Source organism: Alligator mississippiensis, chromosome 1 (genome assembly GCF_030867095.1).
Source record: "Alligator mississippiensis isolate rAllMis1 chromosome 1, rAllMis1, whole genome shotgun sequence".
Classification (NCBI taxonomy): Eukaryota; Metazoa; Chordata; order Crocodylia; family Alligatoridae; genus Alligator; species Alligator mississippiensis.
Genome location: NC_081824.1, coordinates 280390300 through 280416667, shown reverse-complemented (window position 1 = coordinate 280416667; position 26368 = coordinate 280390300). Strand labels below are relative to the sequence as shown.

At 43.5% G+C, this 26368-nt stretch overlaps 1 long non-coding RNA gene across 1 annotated transcript in view; it reads right to left on the bottom strand.

The window, feature by feature from the left end:
• The window catches only part of LOC109280374 (uncharacterized), a 119577-nt gene that overhangs the window by 50029 nt on the left and 43180 nt on the right, over positions 1 to 26368 (bottom strand). The window contains exon 2 of the long non-coding RNA XR_002086675.2: positions 7394 to 7522. This is a non-coding gene — a long non-coding RNA (uncharacterized LOC109280374). The remainder of the gene's footprint in view (positions 1 to 7393; positions 7523 to 26368) is intronic.

The window sequence follows — 26368 nt, the reverse complement described above, 5'->3', positions numbered from 1 at the left end:
AGGCCCAGCAACGTCAGGCGGGGTACTATAACCGAGGCGCCCGGGAAAGGAGGTTTGAGGAAGGAGACCGCGTATTAGTTCTGTTACCGGATAGAGAGAGTAAGTTGCTCGCCCGATGGCAGGGACCCTATGAAGTCACACGCAGAGTGGGGTCCGTGGACTACGAGGTATATCAGGCCGATAGACAAAAGAAGAAGCAGATATATCATGTCAACCTGCTGAAGAAGTGGGAAGAGCAGGAGTGTATGTATTTAGCTGCTCAGCCCGAGGAGCTAGATCTAGGACCCTCCTTGACAGAGGAGAGCGGACCAGGCGACGTAGAGCTCGCGTCGAGATTATCAAAGGACCAGAGGGAACAGGCTGCCGAGCTAATCAGGGAGTTCGCAGACGTGTTCCAGGAAGTGCCCGGGGAAGCTCGGGGTGTGGTACACCGAATAGAAACTCCTCCAGGCCAGGTGATCAGGGAGAGCTGGAGACGGATTCCCCAGGGGCTACAGAGTCAGATAAAAGCCGAGATTGAAATGATGTTGGAGAAGGGCGTCATATGCAGGTCCCACAGTGACTGGCGGAGCCCCATTGTCGTAGTACCCAAACCGGACGGGAAGATTCGGCTATGCGTAGATTTCCGGAAAGTAAATGCGGTGGCGAAGTTTGACGCCTACCCCATGCCGAGAGTAGACGAACTGGTAGAGAACATCAGGCAGGCCCGCTATATCTCCACTCTAGACCTGACAAAGGGCTATTGGCAGGTGCCACTGGCCCTGGAGGACCAAGAGAAGACAGCCTTCGCAACACCATGGGGGCTCTTCCAGTTCCAACGCATGCCGTTTGGACTCCATGGAGCTGCAGCCACCTTTAAACGGTTGATGGACAGGGTTTTGGCCCCAGATAGGGATTATGCTGCAGCATATATAGATGATATTATCATCTATACGGAAGAGTGGGCAGACCACCTCCAAGCACTCAGGACAGTGATACGTGACCTAAGACGGGTCGGGCTGACAGCCAACCCGACAAAATGTACCATAGGAAAGGAAGAAACACAGTATCTGGGCTTCCTAGTAGGAAGTGGGAAAGTGAGACCACTATTAAACAAAGTGGCGGCTTTACAAAGGTATCAAGCGCCCCAATCTAAAAAACAAGTGAGGGCCTTCCTGGGGCTAGCCAATTATTATAGAAGTTTCGTACCCCACTTTGCAGATCTAGTGGTGCCGTTGACAGAGATGACTAAAGCGAAGGCACCAGCCAAGGTAAGATGGACGCCAGAGGCGGAGAGAGCCTTCCAAACAGTGAAAGAAGCGTTATGCCTGCAACCTCTGTTATATACCCCCGATTTTAATAGACCCTTTTTGGTACAGACTGATGCATCTGAAGCGGCGATTGGAGCGGTATTGATCCAGGTGGAAGGGGAGGAAGAGCACCCCATAGCCTATATAAGTAGGAGATTGCATCCCCCGGAGCGGAGGTATGCCACGATAGAGAAAGAATGTTTGGCTATCAAGTGGGCCGTGGAGACATTCCGCTACTACTTGCTGGGAAGACAATTCACGCTGCTTACAGACCACGCGCCCCTCCACTGGTTACAGAACATGAAAACGGACAACGCCAGGTTGATGCGATGGGCCCTGAGTTTGCAACCCTATTATTTTGAAATAAAACATCACCCGGGCAATCAGAATGTAAGTGCGGATTTCCTCTCGAGGCAGTATGAGGAGGAAGGAGGGCCAAGAAGAACAAGAAAACCGCGACCAAGGAAAAAAAAAGGGGGGTCGACCCTTTTTGTGAATAATCAGGGGCCAAGAAATGGACTCCTACCTGAAGGATAGGCCTAGTTAGCACCCTACCAGGGATGGCTAGTGTGGGGGGACTGCCCGCAGCGGGGTAACTCCCGAGAAATCCCACACGGTGCGCCCTGGGGAAAAGGCGAGCAGGAGGCGCCTTAAAACCTCCGCCACTCATAAGAAAGACGCCGGGTGCCAGAAGAAAGGCCAAGAAGAGCCGCCAAGTCAAACTGAATGTGACAAGAATGAAGATCTCCCTTGGTGAGTTCGATCTTGGGGGGGGAAGTGTCGCAGGGCACCTCGGTGCCCCTGCTCCTAGAGTGGAGAAACTGCCAGGGAGCGAGTGAGTGCGCCCTGGCCTGACATAACGAGCCCAGCTGAGGTTTGCTCAGGTAATGAGCGCAGCTACGGGTTGCCGGAGCAACCAAGGGGAACCAGCTGCCTGTAGGAGGCAGGGCCTGGCCCTTATAAAGCTCAGGGCTGAGGCCAGGCTGGCAGTTCCCTGCTGGCAGCCGGAGAGGCAGAGCTCTGGGAGTGAGCATGTGGAAAGGAGCCTAGCAGCAAGTACCATGGTCATAGGGAGCAAGGTTGTTATGGCCATAGGGCTTCGGGTTTGAGTTATAGCCAGACAGCTTGAGCTTGCATTTGTGTTACAGCCTAGGGGCCTGTGGTTTTGCTTCGTGTTTGTATTATTACACCCGGAGGCTTGGGTGAGGCTGTAGGGGTTGGAGGAGGCCTCAATCACGGGGACCCCAGAGAGTGTGGGGTGCCCTGCGTGGCCAGTGGGTCGCGGGCACAACCCGTAGGTTGCAGACGGGGACCTAGACCGCGGATTGCGTGTGGGGGAACATAGACCCCGGCCCCAGGAAGAGGGGCGATTTCATTGAGAAGCCCCGTGGGGGCGCAGTGAGCCCCAAAGAGGGGGAGCGCCATTGTACGTTATTGAGTAGCCCAGTGTGGGCGAGGCTATTAGGGGTTGGAGGAGGCCTCATAGGGGAGCTCACGATAAAGTGAGGACCCCGGCACCAGTGAGGGCGCAACCTACTTATAGGGACCTGCAGCAGAGTGCGGGGACCCCGGCACCCAGGAGGGCGCAGCATACGGGGTGTATAGACCCAGCCCTAGGGAGGGGCATTTCTGAAGCCCCAGTGTGGGCGGGGTGAGCTCCCAGGACGGGGGCCATTTTGTAAGCCCAAGCGGGGCACAGCCAGACGCCAGTGAGGGCGCAGTTTATAGGGGCATAGACCCCGGCCCCAGAGAGGGGCGATTGAGCCCAAGTGTGGGCATAGGGAGATGACAGCAATTACATCTGTGAGGCTTGGGCTGCGGTATTAGGGGAGGTTGGAGCCGCAGAGCGCCCCCCCCCCCGGCATTGGGGCATTATAATCGGCAGCCTCCCGCTAATTAATTAATTAACATCAAGACGTGGCAGGTGAGAAGGCGGGTGGTTGCCGCAGGAACAGGTGAGTGGGCCACAACTTGGCTCGGAAGCGATGCCTGTTACAATCGCTGTGGTGGAAAAGTGTTTCACATCCTTGCCCCAGTTGATGTGCCTTTGGCAGTGCTGGCAGATAGCAAACCTGGGATCATCTGCCAGCTCAAAATGCTCCCACACTACACTACTCACCCGCTTCTAGGTTGAGGATGAGGATGCTGCCTTATCCCACTCCTCAGTAGGCTGAGGCACAACAGCAGAAGGAGCTGCTTCGGGAGAGCCACTTGCCTACACAACCTCAGCTTCCTCCAAGGTGCTGCTTTCTGGAGGAGACCTGGGTGTAAGGGAACTTTGAGGGGTGTGGAGCACAAACTCTGATTCCCCCTCGGTCCCCAGAATTGCTTGAGCCAAGGCGCTCAGCACCCCTGGTTCCAGCTCCAGCTCCAGCTCCTCCTCTGGCAGTGGGAGGCTCATGCTAAGAGATGACATTGGGGTGGAAGAGACAGAGATTTTGCTGCTGGTGCTTATTTCTGGATTGAGGGGAGGTGGTGCAGGTGCAGGGACATCAGATGCAGACACTGCTCTCACCTCCTTGCTTCCACTGGCAGCAGAAGCATCATGGCTGCTTGGGAAAAGAATGTAGCAAAACCCCAAGTTTTTCTTTTCTTTTTTTAATTTTAAAATTCATTCCCTCCCCCTCCCCAAACATTTATGACTTTTTCTCTCCCTCTCTATTCCCTATAGAAAAGTATAAGTGAGCGAAGACATAGGATAAGTTTCAGCATTTTATTTTGGTAGCAAGTCGTATTTGTTTTTTCTCCTTCTTCATATTGTACAATTATTATGATTATATTGATTTTTAGTGTTCTATATTACTGTTTTACTGGTATTATATGATTTAGGCCTACAAATGTAAGTTAACATAATTCATGTCAAATTTCCATTTTGTTTGTCAAGTCTTCATCTTTTCCCCATGCCCTGTTGTGTATGTATGTTGTAACCTATGACTCATACCTACCCTTCCTATGTAACTTGGTTCCTGAATGAATGGGAATGAATGAGGGTACTTAAGCGACAATGGCAGTAGGTCTAAAAATAGCTCCCTCTAAATGACTGCATCATCAACACCAATACCTCGATCAATGACCCAGCCATTGGAACCACCCTCAGCATTCAAGAAACAAAAGATGAGGCAACCCACCATTGTGCCAAGCTGCACATGCTCAGAAGAGCACCTGGAACCCTTTGGAACAGGACTGACATTGCCTGGACAGGCCCTCCCCATAGGAGATCAGAGTTAGTCTGCCCCATAAAAAGGGGTAGTGAAGATGGACTCTTTGGGATGCCCTCTCCATCTGGACCAGCACCATGCCACACCACCTATCTACCCAGAGCCCCTGCCAGTGACCTCCCTCTGGACAACACTTACTGGACAAGGACCCCTTTCCAGCCTTGATAGGTAGCTATCACCCCCACCCCCTAATCAACCAAGGACTTGGACTCTGTTTCTCTTCCCTACCTGGACTCCAACTTCCACTGAATCTCTTTCTCCTGCTGCCACTGTGAGTGCTTTAGTGTGTGTGTGTGTGTGTGTGTGTGTGTATCAATAACTAAATGGGGCGGTGTAGTGTGTTGTCTGTTTAATAAACCTGTTATTTTGAAACCCCAAGTTTGTTTTTGTCTGTTTCCTGACTGTTTCCTCCTTGCCACCACTTTTCTGCCCCCCAATCTCTCAGCTGTCTACCTCAGTTTCTGCCTCAGTTTCCAGCCCCAACCTCCAAGCAGTCTACCTCTCTCTCTTTCCTGGCTGTCTCCTCCTTGCCACTGGGCTTTTCTCCTTGCACCAGTGACTTCAAGTAACCCTGGGGCCACTTGACCTTAAGTAACCCCAAGCCTCAGTTCCTCAGCCAACTTCTCTCTAGTCTACCAGTTCTAATCCTGGTTCTGGCAACTTTCACTCCTTACACTTTCTCTCCCAAGTACCCCAAACACACACATATATAGCATACCATTCAAGTTAGGAACTTACCTGTGTGTATGTGTAGGTGGATGGTATGCGTGTGAACTGGTGAATATATATGTCATCATGTGCGTGATATATGAATTAGTGATCCGTGTGTGGGTATTGACAACTGATTGTTGTCTAATTTTTGGTGTGCGTATGTGCTTGAATTGGTGATAGGTGTATGCATATGCCTAGTCTGGTTTGGATGTGTATGTGCCTGAGTTGGTAGTGTGTGCACGCGCGTGTGTGTGCACACTCGATTGATTTGTGTGTTTGTATATGTGCAATTGTGTCACACCCTCCTGTCTAACAGCACAATATTGAGATCCTGAGAGTTGGTGTGACCCCACAGGGCAACAAAAATACTTCTATGTTTGGGGGGGACTTGCAGCTGTAACTCTCCTCCTATCCCCTCTCCGTCCCCTGCCAGAAGACCTGGCACCTGCCTTTCCAGCACACTTCATATTAATATTTCCTGTACTGCAACAGGTGTGTGTGTGTGTGTGTGTGTGTGTGTGTGTGTGTGTGTGTGTGTGTGTGTGTGTGTGTGACTCCTTTTGTGTTGTGTGTTTTATTCCCTGTGTTGCGTGCATGCACTGGACTCTTCTTTGATTGTTTGATTGATTCAGTAATAAGTGCTAAGAACTACGTAAAAAAAAGTGTGCTGTCTGTCTGTCTTTTTTGCTATGATGTATTTATTTACTATGAATTATGAAACTGAAGTGTGACTCTGTTGTGTGTTTTATTCCCTCTGTGTTATTTCCTCTGTGTTGCATGCATGCACTGGACTCTGCTTTGATTATTAATAAGTGTATATGGCATCTTCTGTGATGTTCTATTAATGTGACTGTGTGACTACTACAGTACTTCTTGTTTTTCTTCTGTGTTGTAATGTGTGCCTAAAATTATATATCTCCTTCTTCTAAGACCCTGAGTTTTGTGTTAGTCTCAATCTGAATCTGATTTCTGTGTTGCCTTTAGTCTCTATGTATACTACTAATAATAAACTAATAACTACTATATATAATCTGACTCTCTTCTTCTCCTGTGAATATCTGATTTTTTTTCTTCTATTTGTGTATAAGTGTGTGTGTGTGTGCGGACAATCTGTGTGCCTTCCTGCACAGTGATGGATCACACTGGCAGGGAAAACACTGAGCTTTCTTTTTTCAAAGTTTGCAACAAAAAACCCCCAAACAAACAAAAAAAGAGAGCAAATATAAATTGAAAGAAATGAATTGGATCGTATTAAGTAAATAGATTCTAAGCTAAACCAAGCTAAGCTAAGTTCTATCCAACCCTTTCTAAGAACAAAAAGGAGCAGGTAAGTTGCAACTGACTGATTATGAAGCAAGCCAGGCAGCACAGTACTTTTCTGACGCTGTTGCTCAGACAGAAACATCTCACAAAAGGCACAGCAAGTCTGCACACAGAAGCTTTTATGCTGTTTCTATGTCCCTCCCCCAGGCACTAACTGGAAAGGCAGTCAGACAGAAAAGTCATGTTCACTGGCCACCTAGACATGTCAGTCTTTCCCACCCTGGCTCCCCCACCTCCCCCTCCCTCTTCTAAGTTTCGGTTTCCCCATACAGACAGCTCTCTGAATTGCCAAATCTTTTCCAAATCTATTCGGAAAGCCAAAAGCAGCTACTGATCCAATTCAGACTTGCAGATTCAGCCTCCAAATTGTCCAAATCTTTTCTGAATCTGAATCGTGGTCCGAAGCTTCGCGCAGCCCTAATGAATAGGTGACATTTTTGCCTGATGCAACTCCATTTTACCAATGGGAGTTAATACTATAATTTGAGTTTGGTCCTATTTGGTTAACTGATTTAATTTATGCTCACAGAAAAACAACAAAAAATAAAATCAGAGAACTTTGAATGAGCAACAAGGAGAAGCAATGGCTGAGAATATTTGTACATTGAATACAAAGCTTTATGGCTTTAGATCGCAGTGTGTATCTAGCTTGCATCAGGAATGAGAAAAAACAGTCATAACATGATAGGTTTTCAGTATGTTAGTGATCTAGTTCCAAAGTACAGGGTTGGGGAGAAAGGGGGAAATTTGTATCAGAGCTACTACAGATATATCACAAATTGGTACTTTTGTCAACAATTTTTCAGAGAGGCCAAGGATTAGATGAACTAAGAATGTGAAGGATACTCTTACCTGTAAAGATGGTCTCTTCAGCTTGGCATTGATAAAGGAAGTTCAAGACACTATTGCTCATGCTGTGTGGCTTTGACCTCAGAATTTTGTTTTTTAGGTTTTCAGTTGACAATTTTCATAATAATGTTACTGAAGATAAAGAGAAAATTAGGAGAAAATCAATTGAATTTCATGTTTTTAGGCACAATAGCTTGATTCAGTACAATGTTAATGAAAACACCAGCTAAGGAATGATTGCATTAGAAAAAATAATGAAAATGGTGTAAGAGTGATTAGCATTCCAGATGTAAATCTAGTTTAAAAAAATCCTACACGACTTGAATTATATTTATCTCAAGAAAATTAGAGTCACTTTTACTTCTTTGAATGAAACCTTAGAACTGAAATCAGTTCTCAGATTGCAATAAAAATATTTTCCCCTCCTAGAAGTTTCCAGAAAAGAAACAAAAGAGTTCAATGTGGTTGACTTTGTATCTGTTAAAACATGCATAACTGCAAAGTCTAAAAAAATAAACAAAACTGCTGCTACTCTTGGTTCTTGAAAAATATGATAATGTGGAAGTTCTTCTGTTTGTCTTCTAAGTGCCATTTTGATAAGATTAATGAGGAAATTGAAGAATGGAGTGAGATGCAGGAGAGGCAGAATCCTATTTCACTATTTGCATCCAAACTGAAATTAAAGCAGTTGCATAACTAGCTTTGTTGGCTCTTACACACAGTTTGTGATCCTATTCTGTGTGCAGTGTGCACATGTAAGCTGTGGGTCGGCAAGTGCATGCATATGCTAGGTGAGTATAAGTCACAACAATTAGGCTGGCAAAAACCCATGTGTGTGGTAGATGCTGGAGGAGGACACTCCCATATTTTTATCCCAATAACCTGATGGTTAAGGCTCAGACCTAACTCAGCCAGGGGGCAGCCTACTGGGTATGTCTTAGTAGCCACACAGACATTTTTATGTCCACATTGTGCATATCATAGGATAACAAGCTGTAAGTGCCAAAAAATGGCAAGCATGTGGCTGGGTAAGTGCATTTGGGCATGTCAAATGAAATAGGTTTCTGCCTTAAGAGTCTAATTCAAAAACAAGAACAAAGTGATGTACCTGTGTTGAAGTGTATAAATGCCTGAGAAGATAGTATTTTATACATATTATCCTGGACTGCAAACAACTTTTTAATCAGATATATTTTTACGTCTAGTTAACCTATGCTTGATTATTTAATGTCAAGGAGAGCAAACAGAACCCAATTCTGCTCAAATCTGAAAGACCAATGAAGTCAATGGAGTTACACAGAGCTGGGCTTAAAGTCAAAACCTAGATATTTAAACTAGGTCAGTTATATAAATGTAGATCCATTCTCAGAAGAGAATGTTGAATCTAAAGATTTCTATTACAGTGAGCAAAACATCACATTTTCCTAGGAAGCATCTGTTGTAGTCAAATTAAGTGTAATATTACCTGTAATTACTTCAACAAAAGATTCATTCAGGCACTTGTGCACACAGCTCAGCAATATGTAGCACAATGGACTGTTATTTTTGTACAGTACCGGGTCATTTGTGGTTTGGGAAGGTTCATCCAAAGGTTACTGAGTCCAGGTAATATGAGCAATAGAGGATATAATTTTTTAGAAGTACAGGAAGGGACAGATTATCCTACATTTTAAACCCTTGCTAAACAAAGAAGTCTTTGAAAATGTAAGCTAGTTTATTTCAAGTACCACACATTTAAAACTAAATTGCTCTCTACATATGAAAGCATAAATTTGATTGAATTCCTAAAGGCATTTTAGCCTCTGCTACCTAATTCCAAGTCAGTTATCTTTCATATAACTCAACTAATCAGCCACCAGATGTGGCTTCAGTTGGAAATGTTTATTGAGAAAATAAGTGGTTGATGCAGAAGAAATAGAATAAACTCTACTGGGGAAACATAATTTCTTAGTTAATATCATTTAAAAATAATTTATAACATATTTGCTAGTGTCAGGACTATTGGGTCTCAGTCTGCTCTTGGACATCCAAGTGCAACTCCCATTGACTTCACTGGGAGCTGTGCCTATGTATCTAAAGGCTGAGTTGGGCCATAAGGAACTGATTTGTGCCAGAAGCACTCATCCAAGCCTAATACTAAAATGAAAAGAAAAGAGAAGTCAAACAGAGGAGAAAAATAATTTACAAAACTCCAAATATTAGTAAGAATATCTTTCTTTTCATTATCATCCAGAGAGAATGAGGCTACAGCCCAAACTTTGTCCATTATTCACTTTTATAGAATTGGCTCATTCTTGTCATTAATAAGTAACGGACAAGTTAGAATATTCATCAAGATTCAGCTTCCAGGATTTTTTTCCCATCCCATCTTCCACAGATGATCCCCCAACCCAGTCACTTTTACTCCAGCCATATGTTAAAGTACTTTGGGGACACACAGCCCTCGGAGTTCTGGGGCCAGAGAATAAAAAACAGGTCTCAAACGCTTATATATCATGTCATCATCCAAATACTCATATCAGTTAGAGATGATTCCTTTGGAGAGTTAAAAACAAATATTAACATACATAAAATTAGTCAGGAAGCTCATCCTCTCTGAGGAAAGGGAGAGAGACAAGTGCAAAAGGAGTATGGAGGATTTCTTTGACAGTAAATGAAAATGCTTTTACATGATTCTGAATCATCAAGTGGTATACACTGAGACCATATGATCTACTACTCTTATTTCTGCTACCTTCTGTACACTATACCTACTGGATGAGTCTTACTGTATTTTCTCACACGTCTCCAAATAAGACATGCACCTTTTTTCTGGAGGCATACTGTGACATAAAGTAAGTCCACCTGGAAACACAGCATGTCCAGGAAGGGTGGCATCCCAGGAGATGCTCTGGGTGAGGCAAAATAATTTCCTTGTGTGGTAGGACAGCAATAAGGCCAGGCCTCAGTCCTTGCAAGTACAGTAGTATGACTGTTACTTCTTCATTGTAAGTAGTTCCTTTAAATAATAGAAGTATTATTTCCACACCAAGCTCATCAAGGGAAGTTGCAGCCATCCATTAATCACAGTGTATGCTTGCTCTACTCAAAATTAGTGTCCCTGCTTAAGTCCATTTTGGAGAGATTTTTTTGGGGGGGTGGGGTGGGGGAGGAGGTGCATGTGGTAGGCAAGTAAATAGGCTTTTTCTAATTGAAAAGTATAAGCTATATCTTTCAGTGAGCTAGTAAGGTGCCCAAGAAAATGCTATGCTTGATCTGCTTTGGAATCTTTGACCTACAGCAACAAAATAAAAATAGCACTTAAAACTGCCTCCAATTTTCTGTTCTCTTTAGTCAAAAACTTTGTCAAACAATATGAAACAAAAACCATCTTTTAATTTCTTGTTCTGTTGACACATTTTTAGTGGCTTTGTCAGTGAAATTCCTCTTGAAACTGACATCTGTGAGAAACTACTTATGTCTCCAGTATCTTTTCTTCTGTTTGCAGTCTTTTACAACAAATATCTTCAGTGAGTTTGCCCATCTTAATCTGAACAGCTGCTTTCCTGAATAACAGTAAACACTCAAGTCAATTTATTCTAGAGCTGAGTCTGAACTGTTTTTCCTCTTTCTACAGCCTCAGCACAATACTTTTGAACTTAGTGGGATTACACTGACTATAAATCATACAGGTGGTGGCCAAAGTTTCCATACAAATTAAAACTGAAGAGATGCAATTAATAGTCCTTACTTGGCATAAATAAGAAGACTGTCCTGCATATCCCATGCCATGTGTACATAACCCTTTAGAGAGAAAAGACAAGGCCACTGCTCAAAAAAATTCATGATCAGTTGAACCTGCAATTGGATTCATATGAATGGATCCTAATATCTGAATAAAACCCTTTTGAACAATAAAAGTGGATATAATTATCTAGACTGCAGGATCAGGTCCTACATCAAACTGGACAAATGTAGGGAAAAAAAAAGAGTCCCATTTCAAAAATATTTTATACTAGTACAAGACATAGATCATACACAGAGGGGACAAACTCTCCATCTGTGTATGCAAAGTGCAAATCTACGGTGAGCTCAGGCAGCTGCAGTACTGCGTCTAGTCTCCACAATTCAAAAAGGATGTGGAGAAGCTCCAGAGAGTCCAGAGAAGAGCCACATGCATGATCAGAGGTCGGGAAAACAGACCTTATGATGAGAGGCTAAGAGCTATGGGACTCTTCAGCCTGGAAAAGCGCAGGCTCAGGGGTGATCTGGTGGCCACCTATAAGTTTATCATGGGTGTTTCACCAGGACCTGGGGGAACGTTTGTTTACCAGAGCACCCCAAGGGATGACAAGGTCAAATGGTCACAAACTCCTCCATGACCGTTTCAGGCTGAACATAAGGAAGGACTTTTTACTGTCCAAGCCCCCAAGGTCTGGAATAGTCTGCCATTGGAGGTGGTTCAAGCACCTACTTTGAACGCCTTCAAGAGACATTTGTATGTTTTTCTTGCTGGGATCCTATGACCCCTGCTGACTTCCTGTCCCTGGGGCAGGGGGCTGGACTCGATGATCTTCCAAGGTCCCTTCCAGCCCTAATGTCTATGAAGCTGAAAAGGGTGAAACTGAGAAGAAAATTGAAAAGTATTCAATGCAACTTATTGAGTAAGAGAATGGTTTGGAATCCTTCTGCTTGAAATAGTTAAGATCAAACCAGACACTTAAAGTACATTTTAGATTACCATTATTCACTGGCAGGGGGGGATCAGCTAGACCAGGGGCTCTCAAATTTTTCCAGCATATAGATTACATTCCAATAGGTAAAGAGGCTCATAGGCATTGTAGCAGGGTGAGGTACGGGGTGGCCATGTTCTTGCCTGCCACTTCAGAAAAAAAATCACATATGGAGATTTTGGATGCAGAAAAAAACCGAGGGAGAAATTGAGATTCTTTGTGTTGACACACGAGTGTGCCTCAGGTCCAACAATAAATAAAATGCTATTAAGATCCCTGTTGTCTCTCACAGCTTAAAATAGTAAGTAAAAAAGTAAAATATGAAGTAAGGTTTTAATTTTAATAATATCCCTTCATGTCTTCAGCTATAAAGTCTGTTGCAAAGGAAACCCCAAGTTTGACAGTCTTTTAGATAGCATTAAATATGGTCCCAATAGCCTTTTTTGAAGGGAAAGAGAAAAAGGTACTGTTGATGGTCTACCGTATTTATTGACTTTGTTAAAGTTAGATCCCATCTCCCTTAAAACAAAACAAGACCAGTGTACAAAATTTGAGAGAACAAAAGTGTGCACCTGAATCTCACAGAATCCAACAAGAGGAGAATGTCAAAAAGCTGGTGGGAATTCAGAGAGGAGCAATAAAAAATGACTGGAGAGTCTGACTTATGAAGAAAAAGTAGAAAAACTATAACAGTAACTTGGCCAAATGATGACTAAGTGGTGAGGGAGGATGGTGTGACACTATAAGAATTTGAAGGTTGGAAACACCAACAAGAAAAAGGAGCTATTTAGGGTGGTCCAGTAAAACACACATTAAAGTAATGGGATGAAAATAATTGAAGGAGCATTTAGGAAAATTTCCTAATGGCAAGATCCATCCTACTCTAGACATCTCTCTCAAGGGAAGTGGTGGGAAATCCCACTGCTTGAATAATTGTACAGTCTGGTTTGGACAAAACAGTGGAGAATATACAATTCTGGACTGGCAGGTGTGGGGAAATGGACTGAATGATTTAACATGACTTTTCCATCTCTGATTTTTGCAATAGGTCCATGAATGGTTGTTAGTTTTGATAAAACTGTTTCTTTGCAAAACTCAACCATTTTTCTTCAGTCAGATTTTGCATATCTCTAATTGAATCTCCCTTATATCCCCAGCAGCATCATTCTGATTTGAAACACAAGCTTCATCTGTGAGAAACTAATTATCAATGGGTTGCAAAAACAACAACATAAAATGTGCATTGCATTGAAAATAGAAAAAATTCTAACAACGATGTCTATTTCTACATACTTAGGTCAAAGTTGCAGGCCACACAAGGAGGCACACCAAAAGAATTATAAATAGAAAATAAGCCCAGGCTCTCCCGGGGGCTGAAAAGGTGGCCACAAAATATGCATAGTCTCTAGAGAAATTCGTTCAGCTCCTCCTTAGAGGACTTTACCTCAAAACTATTAAAAAGCAAAACAAAAAAATAGCACAGAAATTTCAGGAGAGATATCACATAGCCTGTTTCCATCTTGATCAATGTTTATCTCATGTTCTTTTTCTATCTAGGAAAAAAAGGTTAGGTTTATATAACCCCTTATTTCCCAGCTTTGCTTGTTCTAGCCCAAGACACCAACATTATGACTAGAGAAGTCATACATTCATCAGAAAACCTGTTCCTTATACCTACTAGGAGGCCAGCTGAGAACTACCCTCACAATCAAGAAAAATGGAAAGCTCATGCTCATCCTTTTCTTCCTGCTCCAATCTTCAGCCTTTAGAACATGGTTAATGAACGTTTCTGTTACAGTCCAGCTGACCTCCCTGCGACATTTCTTCCCCTTAGCTGATAGTTTTTGTTCCACGGGTATTCTGAAATGCCAAACCTGGAAGCAAGGTATTCCTGTCTCAGGAGAATTTTGTCCCAAGATTTAAAGAATTAGTACAGTTATTGCAGTTATATTCAAGGAAACAAATATATACCAGTAAAACGTAACATGGATGACACATAAATGGGTCATATTCACCTAGTTTATCAACTGGGAGCCTAACGAACAATGATTTTCTGTTATTAGCCATCAGCTCCAATTATATATCTTCATATTTTTAAAACTTTTTTATTTTCTTTAACTACATATGATTAGCAGAAGCATCACTATGTGCCCCAAAATTATTTTATATAGTGCCTCAGGAAATTAGATGGGGCAGCAGTTTAAAAAGTACCTCCGTAAAGACTATTACAGAGTGGTGATTCAGATTTCTCTCTGCTTCTGCCAAACATTCCCTTATCTTTCTCTGACCCTGGCATTTCAAAAAGGGTGCTGTGGCACCCTGGGATACCTTGAGATCCTTTCAAGAGTGTGCAGAGTGCCAGCAAGGTTAGCACTGTTAGGTATGCGAACACGATTCACAAGAGAAACCCAAAGATTTCAAACAGGAATCCATAGTGTCAAAACCATTCTGAGCTGTGGTAGCCTGAGTTCTTTGCAACAGAAGAATTGCTCTATTATTTTTCACAAGTCAGAAAATGAGTGCAAACTAAGAGCTGGTATTTTTTCTGGAGGTGCCTTGAGTCTAAAAAGTCTAAGAATCACTGTTGTAATACCTCAAAACTTTCGGGAAATTTAAATTCAGATCCTGCTTAAAGAGTTGGCATATCCTTCTCTAGCCAAGTCAGAACATCCTAAAAATTGGTCAAGATATATATTTAGATATGAACCACCCCTTAAGCTAATGCTTCTAACTTTCCCTCACTTGAGGAATATATTTTAGCTACAGAAGTGGCCCCTACTTAAAGACATACATACATCTTAATTTGTTTACAGCAAGGCCCTGCTCAACTACTCATAAGGGGGGTGGACAGGGGAAGATGAAGAAAAAATAAATTGTCCTTGAGAAACTTGATCCACATTAAATCTTTTTTGAACAACATGAATAGCCAAAGGAACCACCTAAAAATTAGTTGCCTGCAACTCACTTCAAAATTCATGAAGAGCTTCACAAAATTCCCAGTGTCATTGGAAATTCAAGCACCTGCTAATCACTCTTTACACTGTTTCCTCCTCTCTTCTCTTTATGTACATTAGTTTTTATAAAGTAAAAATGCTCAGAATTTGGTAAAGTACACTTTAAACCTTTCAAGCAAACAGAGAACTGCAGTGCTGCATGATGGAGAACTATAAGTCAATCATATTTTTCTAGGTTTAAGGATGTTTTTGTTTACAGGGCTTATTTCCTAAGTCAGAAATCTTCATTAAAACAAAAAAGAAATTAATTTTTATGTGCTTTCTTGTAAAATTCCTTTCAAAATAAAATAGAGGACTAAATCATCAATTAATGTACACTAGCACAGACTTGTTGAAGTCAGTGGAGGTACACAGGTGAAACACATTATTTATAGATACATTTCACACAGATGGCAATCAAAGGCCAACAGTGCAGAAGGAACAAAGAATAATGACACCGGACTTCAGAAAACTAGACTTTAACAAACTCAGGGAAATGGTGGGCAGGATCCCTGGGGAGGAAAGTTTAAAGGTGAAAAGGATTCCAGGAGAGAGGGCTGTACTTTAAAAGCAATATGAAAAGTGCAAAAGCAAGCTATCCCAAAATGACAGAAAATTGGGGAGTGCAACAAGAGACTAGCTTGATTAGACAGCAATCTCTTCAATGAGCTACAACTCAAAAAAGAATCCCCCAAACAGTAGACACTTGGTCATATTATTAGAGAGAGTATAAGAGTATCACATGAGCATACAGGGAGGAAATTAGGAAGGCCAGTGTATGATTTCAGATGTGACTAGCAAGGGATGTAAAAAGCAATAAAAGGGATTCTACAAGTATGTCAAGAATCAGAGGAAGACCAAAGAAACCATAAGTCCCTTATGAAATATAGAAGGCAATCTAGTTACAGATAATGTAGACAAATATTTAATGACTTTTTATTTTTTACTTTGCTCTTCACAAATAAAGGCAGTGACCAGAAGATGAGTCCAGTTTGCAGAAAGAGAGGGAAGGAGTCAAACAGCCTAGAACAATGGCAGAACAGGTTAGGGTTAGTCAAAGAGAAGTAGGGCTGGAAGGGACCTCTAGGGGTCTGCTAGTTGAACTTGCTGTCTGAGGCAGGATCATCCCTATCCAAGCCATCCCATAAAACCATAATCTAAACTCTACATAAGATTACCCTCAACCCTGGTTTACTTAGAGAAGGCAGATACTTTCAAGTCAGCAAGGCCAGATGAGATACACTCTAGGGCCACATCCACATGAGCAGCAGCATGCATTTGCAGCAACACAAACAGTAGAAGCACAAATCTGCCCCCGCAGTCCTGCTCATGCAGCTTGCAGCAGGATTGTCCCGCTGCTCCATGTGCTGCAGGGAGGGGCTGGTTGGGGCACAGGGTGGCAGGCAGCCCCCATGCTGAGGCACCCTGTGCCCCAGTCAGCCGGGGAGTGGCACGTGGGGACAGAGCTGCCCCATCTCCATGAGCTGCAGAGCCTGTGTCCTGAGGCACCCTACACCCCAGCCAGCCACTCTCCAGCTGGCTGGGGTGCAGAGTGCCTCCAGATGAGGGAGCAGGCAGCCTAGGAATGCCTGTTCCCCAGTCTCTGCATTCCTCAGTGGGGTGGATCTGCTCCACACTGAGGCTTGCAGAGCCCCCATCTCGAGGCACACTGCACTCCAGGCAGCTGCCTCAAGCTGGGGGCACCACAGGGCACAGTTTAATGTGCAACACATGGTTTGTGGTGCTGCAAAGAGGTTTGTGGTGCCACAAACCACACATGCCTGCATGTCTGGATCTGGCCTCGGGTACTGAAGGAATTGGTTGAGCTAATTTCATAGTCATTTGCTATTTCCATTGAGAACTTGTGGAGGTCATATGAGGGTCCAGATGAGTGGAAAAGGGCAATATACTAAGTATCCATCTTTATGAAATGGAAGAAGGAAAGGAGAAGTGTTACAGGGTATTACAAATCAGTCAGCTTTGACAGATCACAGATTAGGTCCTCAAGAAATTTATTGTGAAGCACCTGGAAGAGAACAAAGTAATCTGGAACAGCCAGCATGGATTCAGCAACAGAAGTCCTGCCTTACAAACCTGATTTCCTTCTATGATAAGTAAGAGTGGATGAGATGGAGGGCAGTGGATACATTATACCTTGACTTTAGTAAGGTTTTTGATTCTATCTCCCACAATGTTCTCTTTAACAAGCTAATGCAATACAGGATAGATAAAAGTACTGTAAGGTGGATAAATAACTGGTTGGACGATCATGCTCAATGAGCAGTTATCAGTAACTAGTTGGGAGGAGAGGTCAAGTGGGATTCCCCAGGGGTCTGCCCTGGGTCTGCTGTTGCATACACTGTAAAGGGTAGGACTAGGATACAGAATGACCTAGACTGAAAAAATGGTCCACAATCAATCAGATGAATTAAACAAAGACAAGTGCAAAGTCCTGTACTTGGGATAAAATAATTGCACGCACACATTCAAATTGGGGAATGGCTGGCTAGGTACTGCAGAGAAGGACCTGGGGGTTACATTCGACCATAAGATGAATGTGAGGCAATAGTGTGTTCTGGCTGCACAAAAGACCAAAAGCATATCGGATTATATCAACAGGAGGTTCATTTGTAAATCCAAGGACATGATTCTTCCTCTCTATTCAGCACTGGTAAGGTCTCACCTGGAAAACTGTACCCAGTTTTTGTACCCACACTTAAAGAAGGATGTGGACAGATTGTAAAGAATCCTAACAAATGCAACAAAAATGATTATAAGCTTGAGCAGCATTACTTATGGGGCTAGGCTAAAAGAACTAGGGTTATTTAGTCAGTAGAATAGCTGCAATATCTACCATCACTTGCTGCTGAACAGATGCCATATTTAATTTGAAGAAGAGATGACTGAGAGGTCATTTGTTAACAGTCTTCAAATACCTGAGGAGTGAATATAAAGAGGATGTAGATGGGATTTTCTCTGTGGCCAGAGAGTACAGGACAAGGAGGAATGGCCTCAAGCTGCGGCAGAGGAAATTTAGGTTAGATATTAAGAGGAACATTCTGATAATGCAGATGGTCAAGCATGAAAACAGACTATCTAGATAAGCTGTGGAATGGCCATCCCTGGAAATTTTCAAAAGCAGGTTGGACAGACACTTGGTTGGGATGGTTTTAGTCAGAGATGATCCTGCCTTGAGAAGAAGGTTGTACTAGATAACCTTATGAAGTCCCTTTCCAGCCCTTCTTTCCTATGTTCCACTTTATTTTCACATACCAATTCCCTGAAGGACTAGATACTACCAATATAATATGTTCCACACTATACTATATTTCATTTCCTCTTTAAAATAATTGTGCTATTCAGCTGACAGCTAGAAGTGTCCCTCCACAATGCATTTTTTTCCTGCTTCTGAGTTTTTGGTAAGCTCTGTTATCACTTATCTTTTAAAAGCGTTCTTCAAAAAAATGAAGATTTTATTCCCCTTCTCCTACCTCCCCACATATACGCACTTCGTGAAGTTTTAGTGGCATTCCTGGACAGATGTGCCTTTATATTTTCCCTTACATAGGTATGATGAAAATACGGAATGTACTTTCCAGCCACAAATAGTGTCATGAAAAGATGTACCTGTATTACAGTATAGAACATGAAAGTCCATTTTTGTGCATGTGAAAACATGTTCACAGGGACAGTGAAAGAAAAAAACAAAACAAAAAATCAGAGAGAAACTCAAAGAGAACAAACAGAGTTTGCAGTGTCCACTTCATATAACAGCAGACAGATTTGGTTTTCCATTCAAATAGTCAGAGACTTGTTTTTTTGCCCCATCCCTGCAGTGGAGAATATTTTCTCTGTTACTTTAGTGTTTTGGAACCATGTTCCACATATGCTAAATCTTAAACCATATCCTACAATAATAGAACATTTGTAGACATGCTCCGGGAGTAGGGGGGGCACTTTAGCGTGGCTCTGAGAACCATTCTAATTAAAGTGCCTAGAGCGTCACATGCATGGGTGACTGGTGCCACCTAATACTGGGGGGGGGGGGGGGCACCAGTGGCTGATCACCAACTGAGGGGAGGTCCCCCAGAGGCTGATCACTGTTGCCAGTAGAAGTGCCGGTGGAAAACCCGGAAGTGCCACCAGTGCTTCTCTCAGGGCAGGCACCGCCAATCACAGGGGATGCACATGCACCCTCTACACATCACCAATGGTCATGTGTATCAGTGTCCCCACTTTGAAAAATGGTGGTGTGGGCTTTAGTTAAAGCACCCCCACCACCAATGAGCAAGCTTTAATTAAAGTGCCCCCCACCACCATTTTTCAGTACGGGGATGCTGATACACATGACATTGGAGTCTGCTGGAGTGCAGTAATTACCATGCTCCAGAAGACTTGATTAACTGAGTCTTCTCTGACATGCTGTAATTATAACACGTTGGGGCCACCTCCCTGCATGTATATAGGTGCTCATCTTTCTTAAGAGTTGTACGTTCTTATATTTATCAAATGTTATAGTTACCATTTTACTAATTAGGTATCTGATACTGTGGATAAAATTATGTTTTTCCAGACATATCTGAAACAGTATCACACATATATACAGTGTTTCTAAACAATTTTATGGTTCTCTGCAATCCTTTTCTGCAATTGTTAATCAGCAACAGTTTGACTGTATTTTATTTACCTTTAGGGGAATAGTATTTAAAAGAAAAGATTTCCACAGAGACTTTGGATGTGTTCCTGTCATTGCAACTGTACTGAAATTCCTGACATTTGAAGGATAAAAATCAAGTAGCTAGAAAGAAAAAAAAAATAAAGAAAGAAATAGAAGTTCAGTTGTTATACTTGAATTTACAAATCATTTGACTTTATGACCTGATTATGTAAGGAGTGACCTTGAAACCACTATGCAAAGACCAAGCAAAAGGGAATGTTATGTGACGAATGTCCATCTGCAATGATAAGGAGGAGACAGTCTTAGATAAAGGAGGTTTGAAAACAAAAGCAGAATCAGAGTACTGGGTCAAAGAGCTCATTAAAATACTAAAAATCACACCCCCTAGGTGGGGAAAAAGTATGCTAATGAAACATACATGTATGTAAATGAGATACATGGCTAAAACACAGGTATAGAGACATGCTCAGTAAAGAACTCCTTGCGTCACTCCTTTATAACCAATTAGCAAACAAGGATGCTTATGAAGGTTCAAGATTCCTGTATAAAAGATGCTTAGAAATAGTGATCTGGGTGCTTGTTACGTGAAATTATTCTGCTCGCACCTTTTATTGCTAGCACCTTCTTTATACTTTCACCCCTGGTATCTTTATTGGCCTTTGCATACCAGGCACAATCCCAGACTTGAGCTGGGGCTCAACAGTTTTTGGCACCCCAGATGGGACTGCCTTAGATAAGCTTTGCCTGGACTAACTGATGACCAGACAGCCACTCCTCCGAAGCGAATGTCAGGCATGCCCTGGGATCTCTTTTCCCGGTGAGACTTTTGCTTCAGGGGGAGCTGGATCGCTGAGGCAGCAGTAGCCTAACGGTGCAACGCCATAGAGTGAAAGTACCAGTAACAGGCACCTGGGTGAGAGGGTAGAAAGGGCATAAGGCCTACCGTCAGTACGCCTGCCTGGGATTATCTCTGTAAGTATTCTGTCTGGCCCGAGTCCAAGACCAGTGATTTTTCCCCTGTGAGGACGAGGACTAAGAACAGATCCCTGGATCCCAGGTAAGTTGGACGGTCAGAACCGGGAAGGCAGCCCTGAGATGGGTACTATTAATAGTAAGGTTAAGAAATGTACCCCCCTCTCTTGTGTATTGGGACATTGGGCAGAGTTCGGTGGGGATCCTATGACTAAGAAGAAAGCTAAATTCTTCTGTGAAACTGCGTGGCCACGCTATATGCTAGATGATCAAGAACATTGGCCTCGGGAGGGAAGTGTTAATTATAATACCATCTTAAAATTGATTTTGTTCTGCCGGCATAATGGTAAATGGGAGGAATTGATGTATGCGCAAGCGTTTATGTCTCTTTGTAGAGATAGAAAGGTTTTGGAGGAATGTGGATTGGGGGAGGGGGTTGGGATCTGTGAGATGGCCGTGGCTCGATCAACTGCAAATCCTGTCCTGGACTGTCCGGAGCCGGAGGCTCCCCTTCCTCTGCTGCCTCTACCTTATTCTCTTCCTCTTCCCCCTCCTCCTCCTGATTCGTCTGATTCCTCGTTGGCATCTGCTCTTCCTGCTTCTTCCCCCCTCCCCGAGGCGGAGGTTGAGAACACTCCCCGACCCAGGGATCTGGAACAGCACTAACCATGGCCGTCAGGTGCTTGGCAATCTCCAGACTCCCCAACTTCTCCTGATATAAGCCCGGAAGGTGGGTGGAGAGTACAGTTAGGAGCAGACTCCGGGGTTAAGGGAAAACATCGCAGGGAATCTGATCCTGGCTGTGGGAAGGGAAATGGGGTATTTCCCCTAAGAGAACAAGTGGTACCCAATCCTCTTGAAGATAACGGTGAGCCAATCTACCGTCGAACCTTTGTGCACATTCCTTTCACTACATCAGATTTGTATAACTGGCGGAACAATACCCCCAGCTTGAGAGAGAATCCTGAAAAGGTACGAAACCTGTTTGAAACTATTTTCAAAACCCATAACCCAACCTGGGCAGATGTTCAGTCTCTTTTAGATATCCTGTTGACACCAGAGGAAAGGAGGATGGTAGTAAACAAAGCCCGTGAGTACGTGGAAAAGGAAATTACCGCAGGGAACCTGCAAGGAAATAGGGACGATCATGTGCCCACCCAGGAGCCAGATTGGAAACCAGACCAAGATATGACCTCCATCCGTGCCTGTCGAGACTATATCCTCCGAGGATTGAGAGATGCTGTGAAAAAACCTCAGAATCTCAGTAAGGTGTATGAGGTTCGACAGGAGACGAATGAGACCCCGAGTGCTTTTTTGGAAAGAATTTACACTACTTTCAGACAATACACCCGTGAGGACCCGGAGGATGCATCGAACGCTCACATGGTAAATATGATCTTCATAGGTCAGAGTGCACCGGACATTAGAAAGAAATTGCAGAAGACAGACGGAGCAACAGGTATGCCTATTTCCCAACTAGTAGACATTGCTTACCAAGTATTTACTAACTGAGAAAGTGTTCAGGAAAAGAAACAGGACAAGAAAGAGGAGAGAAAGATGAAAATGCAGGCAGCCCTAGTGGCAGCTGCAATCACGAGAAAACCCAGAAATGAGGGATCCCGGAGACAGCCTCAGAGGCGGGGTCCATTAGAGAAAGATCAGTGTGCCTATTGCAAACAAAAGGGACACTGGAAGTGGGAATGCCCCTATCGGAAAGTTGGTGAAGGTGAAAAGAAAAAGAGGAGAGCAGTGGACTGTTTGCTTTTGGAAGGGATTCAGATTGAAGGGGACCAGAGGCCCGGGAGGGAAAGATAACCCAGATCCCGGTGTCCCCTGACGAGCCTCTGGTTAAAATGCAACTAGGGGACAGAGATGAATTGGTAGAATTTCTCGTCGATACAGGTGCTGCCCATTCTGTCTTAACTCAAAAACTGAAACCTTTAAGTAAAAAGACTGTGCCGGTGGTAGGGGTCACAGGGAAAGCAGTAACACAACCCTTCCTACAGCCAATGACCTGTAATCTTGGGCAGGCCGAAGTCACCCATCAATTCTTGTATATGCCAGACTGCACCGTTCCCCTTTTAGGGAGAGACCTCCTCTGTAAACTGCAAGCTACGTTGTCATTTCAGGATGGGCAAATGTTCCTGACTGTGCCTCCTGAAAAGGGGTGGCACCTGCAGGCCTGCCTTCTCGGCCTTCTCCGAGAGGAAAGTACACCGGATATTCCTCAAACCCAGCTCGATGCTGTTGTTCCATGGGTATGGGCAGGTCACCAAACCGGGAAAGCTAAAAATGCTGACCCTGTAAAGATTCAACTTTTGCCAGGGGCCCAGCCTCCATGTGTGAAACAATTAGACTTTGTGTCATCCAGATGGCCTGCTTGTCTCCGGGCTGTTGCTGTCTGCTAATACAAGAAGTTGAAAAGTTAACCCTAGGCCATGAAATGACTGTATATGTGCCTCACGCAGTGCTTACAGTCCTGGAGCAGAAAGGAGGGAACTGGTTAACCCCGGGACGAATGGCTCGATATCAGGCCATCCTCTTAGATAAGCCTGAAATAAAATTGGCCATTTCTCGCACTGTAAATCCAGCAACACTGTTGCCACCTATGGCTGACACACCAGATCTTGTACATGATTGCCTGCAAACATTGGAAGCTGTTTATTCCTCAAGACCAAACCTGAGAGACCGACCTCTTGAAAAGGCTGAACTCATTGTTATGACTCGGGCTTTGCAATTGGCGGCCAACAAAACTGTCAATATTTATACTGACTCTAAATATGTTTTCCTTGTTTTACATGCTCACGGAGCGCTGTGGAAAGAGAGGGGTCTACTTGATGCTAAAGGAGCAGGCATTAAGCATAGCAAGAAAATAAAAGCTCTCCTCAAGGCAGTCTGAGAACCAAAGGAGGTAACGGTGATGCATTGTAAGGCACATCAGAAAGGGAACAACCCCTCCACAAAAGGTAATCGATTTGCTGACGCTACAGCAAAGAGAGCAGCTAAAAGACCTCAGACAGACTTGCTGCCTGAAGTAAGTAATCTGTTACCTCTCCTCCCAGACCTATACCAGCCTGTGACACCACAGTAGGGGAAAGAGACAAACAATTGATAAAAGAGTTTCAAGCAAAGAAGGGGGAGCATGGGTGGTTAGTAACAAAGGATGGCCGCATTATCATCCCAGCTGCCTGGGTTCATGTGGTAATAAAGAGCGCTCATCATGGCACCCACTACGAACCCAGGGCCCTGGTAAGATGGATCAGTCACTATGTAACTGGAGTGAGATTAAGAGAGGCTGCCAAGAAGATATCAGAGACATGTGAGGTCTGCCAGAGAAATAACCCAAAAGGAGGGAAAAAGAAACTTCAGGACATTAGAGAATAGGCAATGGGCCAGGAGAAGAATGGCAGGTGGATTTTACCGAGTTGCCCTGGCAACAAGGGATGAGATATCTCCTTGTCTTTGTGGACACTTTCTCTAATTGGGTTGAGTGCTTCCCATGTCGGACTGCTCAAGCCCGAGAGGTGGTCAAGGCACTCCTACGAGAAATCATACCTCGCTTCGGACTTCCAAAAGGAATAGGGTCAGACAATGGCCCACATTTCATTGCACAAATTACTCAGAAGGTTTCTGAGTTCCTGGGAATCAGCTGGCATTTACACACCCCTTGGAGACCCCAGTCCAGTGGAAAGGTGGAACGTATGAATCAGACCTTAAAAAGACACCTTACAAAGATTTGTCAAGAAGTTTGACTCAAATGGCCAGAGGCCCTACCCTTGGCCCTGTTATGAGTAAGGGTCATACCACATTCTAAATTGGGATTAAGCCCATTTGAGAATATGTATGGTAAGCCTTACCCTCTGAGTCTGCCCATGGGTACTGAACAACAGTTACAGGTTTTAAGAGAGGGAATGGTTAGAGAATATGTATGGTCCTTGGTTTCTGTTTTGTCTTCCATCCATCAGCAGGTATGGGACGTGCTGCAGACACAGGATCAGTCTCCTGCCCCGGAAAATCGACTATTACCTGGGAGTTATGCCCTGGTGAAAGATTGGAATGAGGAACCACTTCGAGCCAGATGGAAGGGCCCGTATAAGGTACTTTTGACGACCCCAATGGCAGCAAAGCTCGAAGGAATCAAGACTTGGATACATTTCAGTCGCCTAAAGCTGGTGGCTGGACCAGAACAAGAAGGAACCCCTGCAGACTCCGGGACTGGAGGCAGAGAACAGTGGAAGGTGGAGCCAATAAGAGACTTAAAGTTCCTATTCAAAAGAAAGGAACTTTAAATGATTTGTCAATTTTTAATCAAGTGTTACAGTCCTTATCATGAAATTGGTCAAGGTTTTATTGTGGGGCATCCTGATCTGTCCACTCCTTCTCATGAGAGGGGAAAACCTTTTACAACAAAAATGTGACCCTCAGGAAAATGTCTGGATTTATCTGCCGGGAAATTTTAAATAGAACGGACTTCTGCTTAGCGGGAGGGATCAATGCTCACCTGGTTTTTACCTCATGCTTAATCGCAGTACCAACCCCTTTGAAATTTTTCAAATTATACTATGCTGAAAGATGTAGATAAGGAAAGTACATATCAGGATATATATAAGTGGGGGACTGTTGTAAAAGAAAAGCAGAAATATGTTTTAATCATCTGGCTTAGACTTTTCCTGGTTAAATTCCTGGCTTCCCAATTTTGGATGGTTGAGACAGTTATTTAGTATGGTTGTCTTATTTTGTGTTATAGGGATTATGGTTTGTTGCTGTATCCAATGTATACCTGTTTTTATATCTATCTTCAGGCCTAAGGTGAATCAAATGATTTTACAAACAAAGAAAGCTGATGATACTAGATTTGTGTTAAGCCAAATTGAATGGAGCAATCATAATAATAATAATTAAAAATGATCCAGAGAGGGGAATGTAAGGAGTGACCTAGAAACCACTTTGCAAAGACCAAGCAAAAGGGAATGTTATGTGACGAATGTCCATCTGCAATGATAAGGAGGAGACAGTCTTAGATAAAGGAGGTTTGAAAACAAAAGCAGAATCAGAGTACTGGGTCAAAGAGCTCATTAAAATACTAAAAATCACGCCCCTAGGTGGGGAAAAAGTATGCTAATGAAACATACATGTATGTAAATGAGATACATGGCTAAAACACAGTTATAGAGACATGCTCAGTAAAGAACTCTTTGCGTCACTCCTTTATAACCAATTAGTAAACAAGGATGCTTATGAAGGTTCAAGACTCCTGTATAAAAGATGCTTAGAAATAGTGATCTGGGTGCTTGTTACGTGAAATTATTCCACTTGCACCTTTTATTGCTAGCAATAAACCTTCTTTATACTTTCACCCCTGGTATCTTTATTGGCCTTTGCATACCGGGCGCGATCCCAGACTTGATCTGGGGCTCAACAATTAGAGGCATGGGAAAGTGAAACAATGATATTTGATGTAAAAGACCATTAAATACAAATTGGAAGGGTTCAATTTGGACCTAAAGATATCATGACTTGCTGTCTCTGGTCAAATGTTTTGCCCTTTCACAGAAATAAACAGGCCGTGAGATAAAGTGCATGTGTAACAGTCTATGAAGTAAATACCTGTTTATTAGTTATA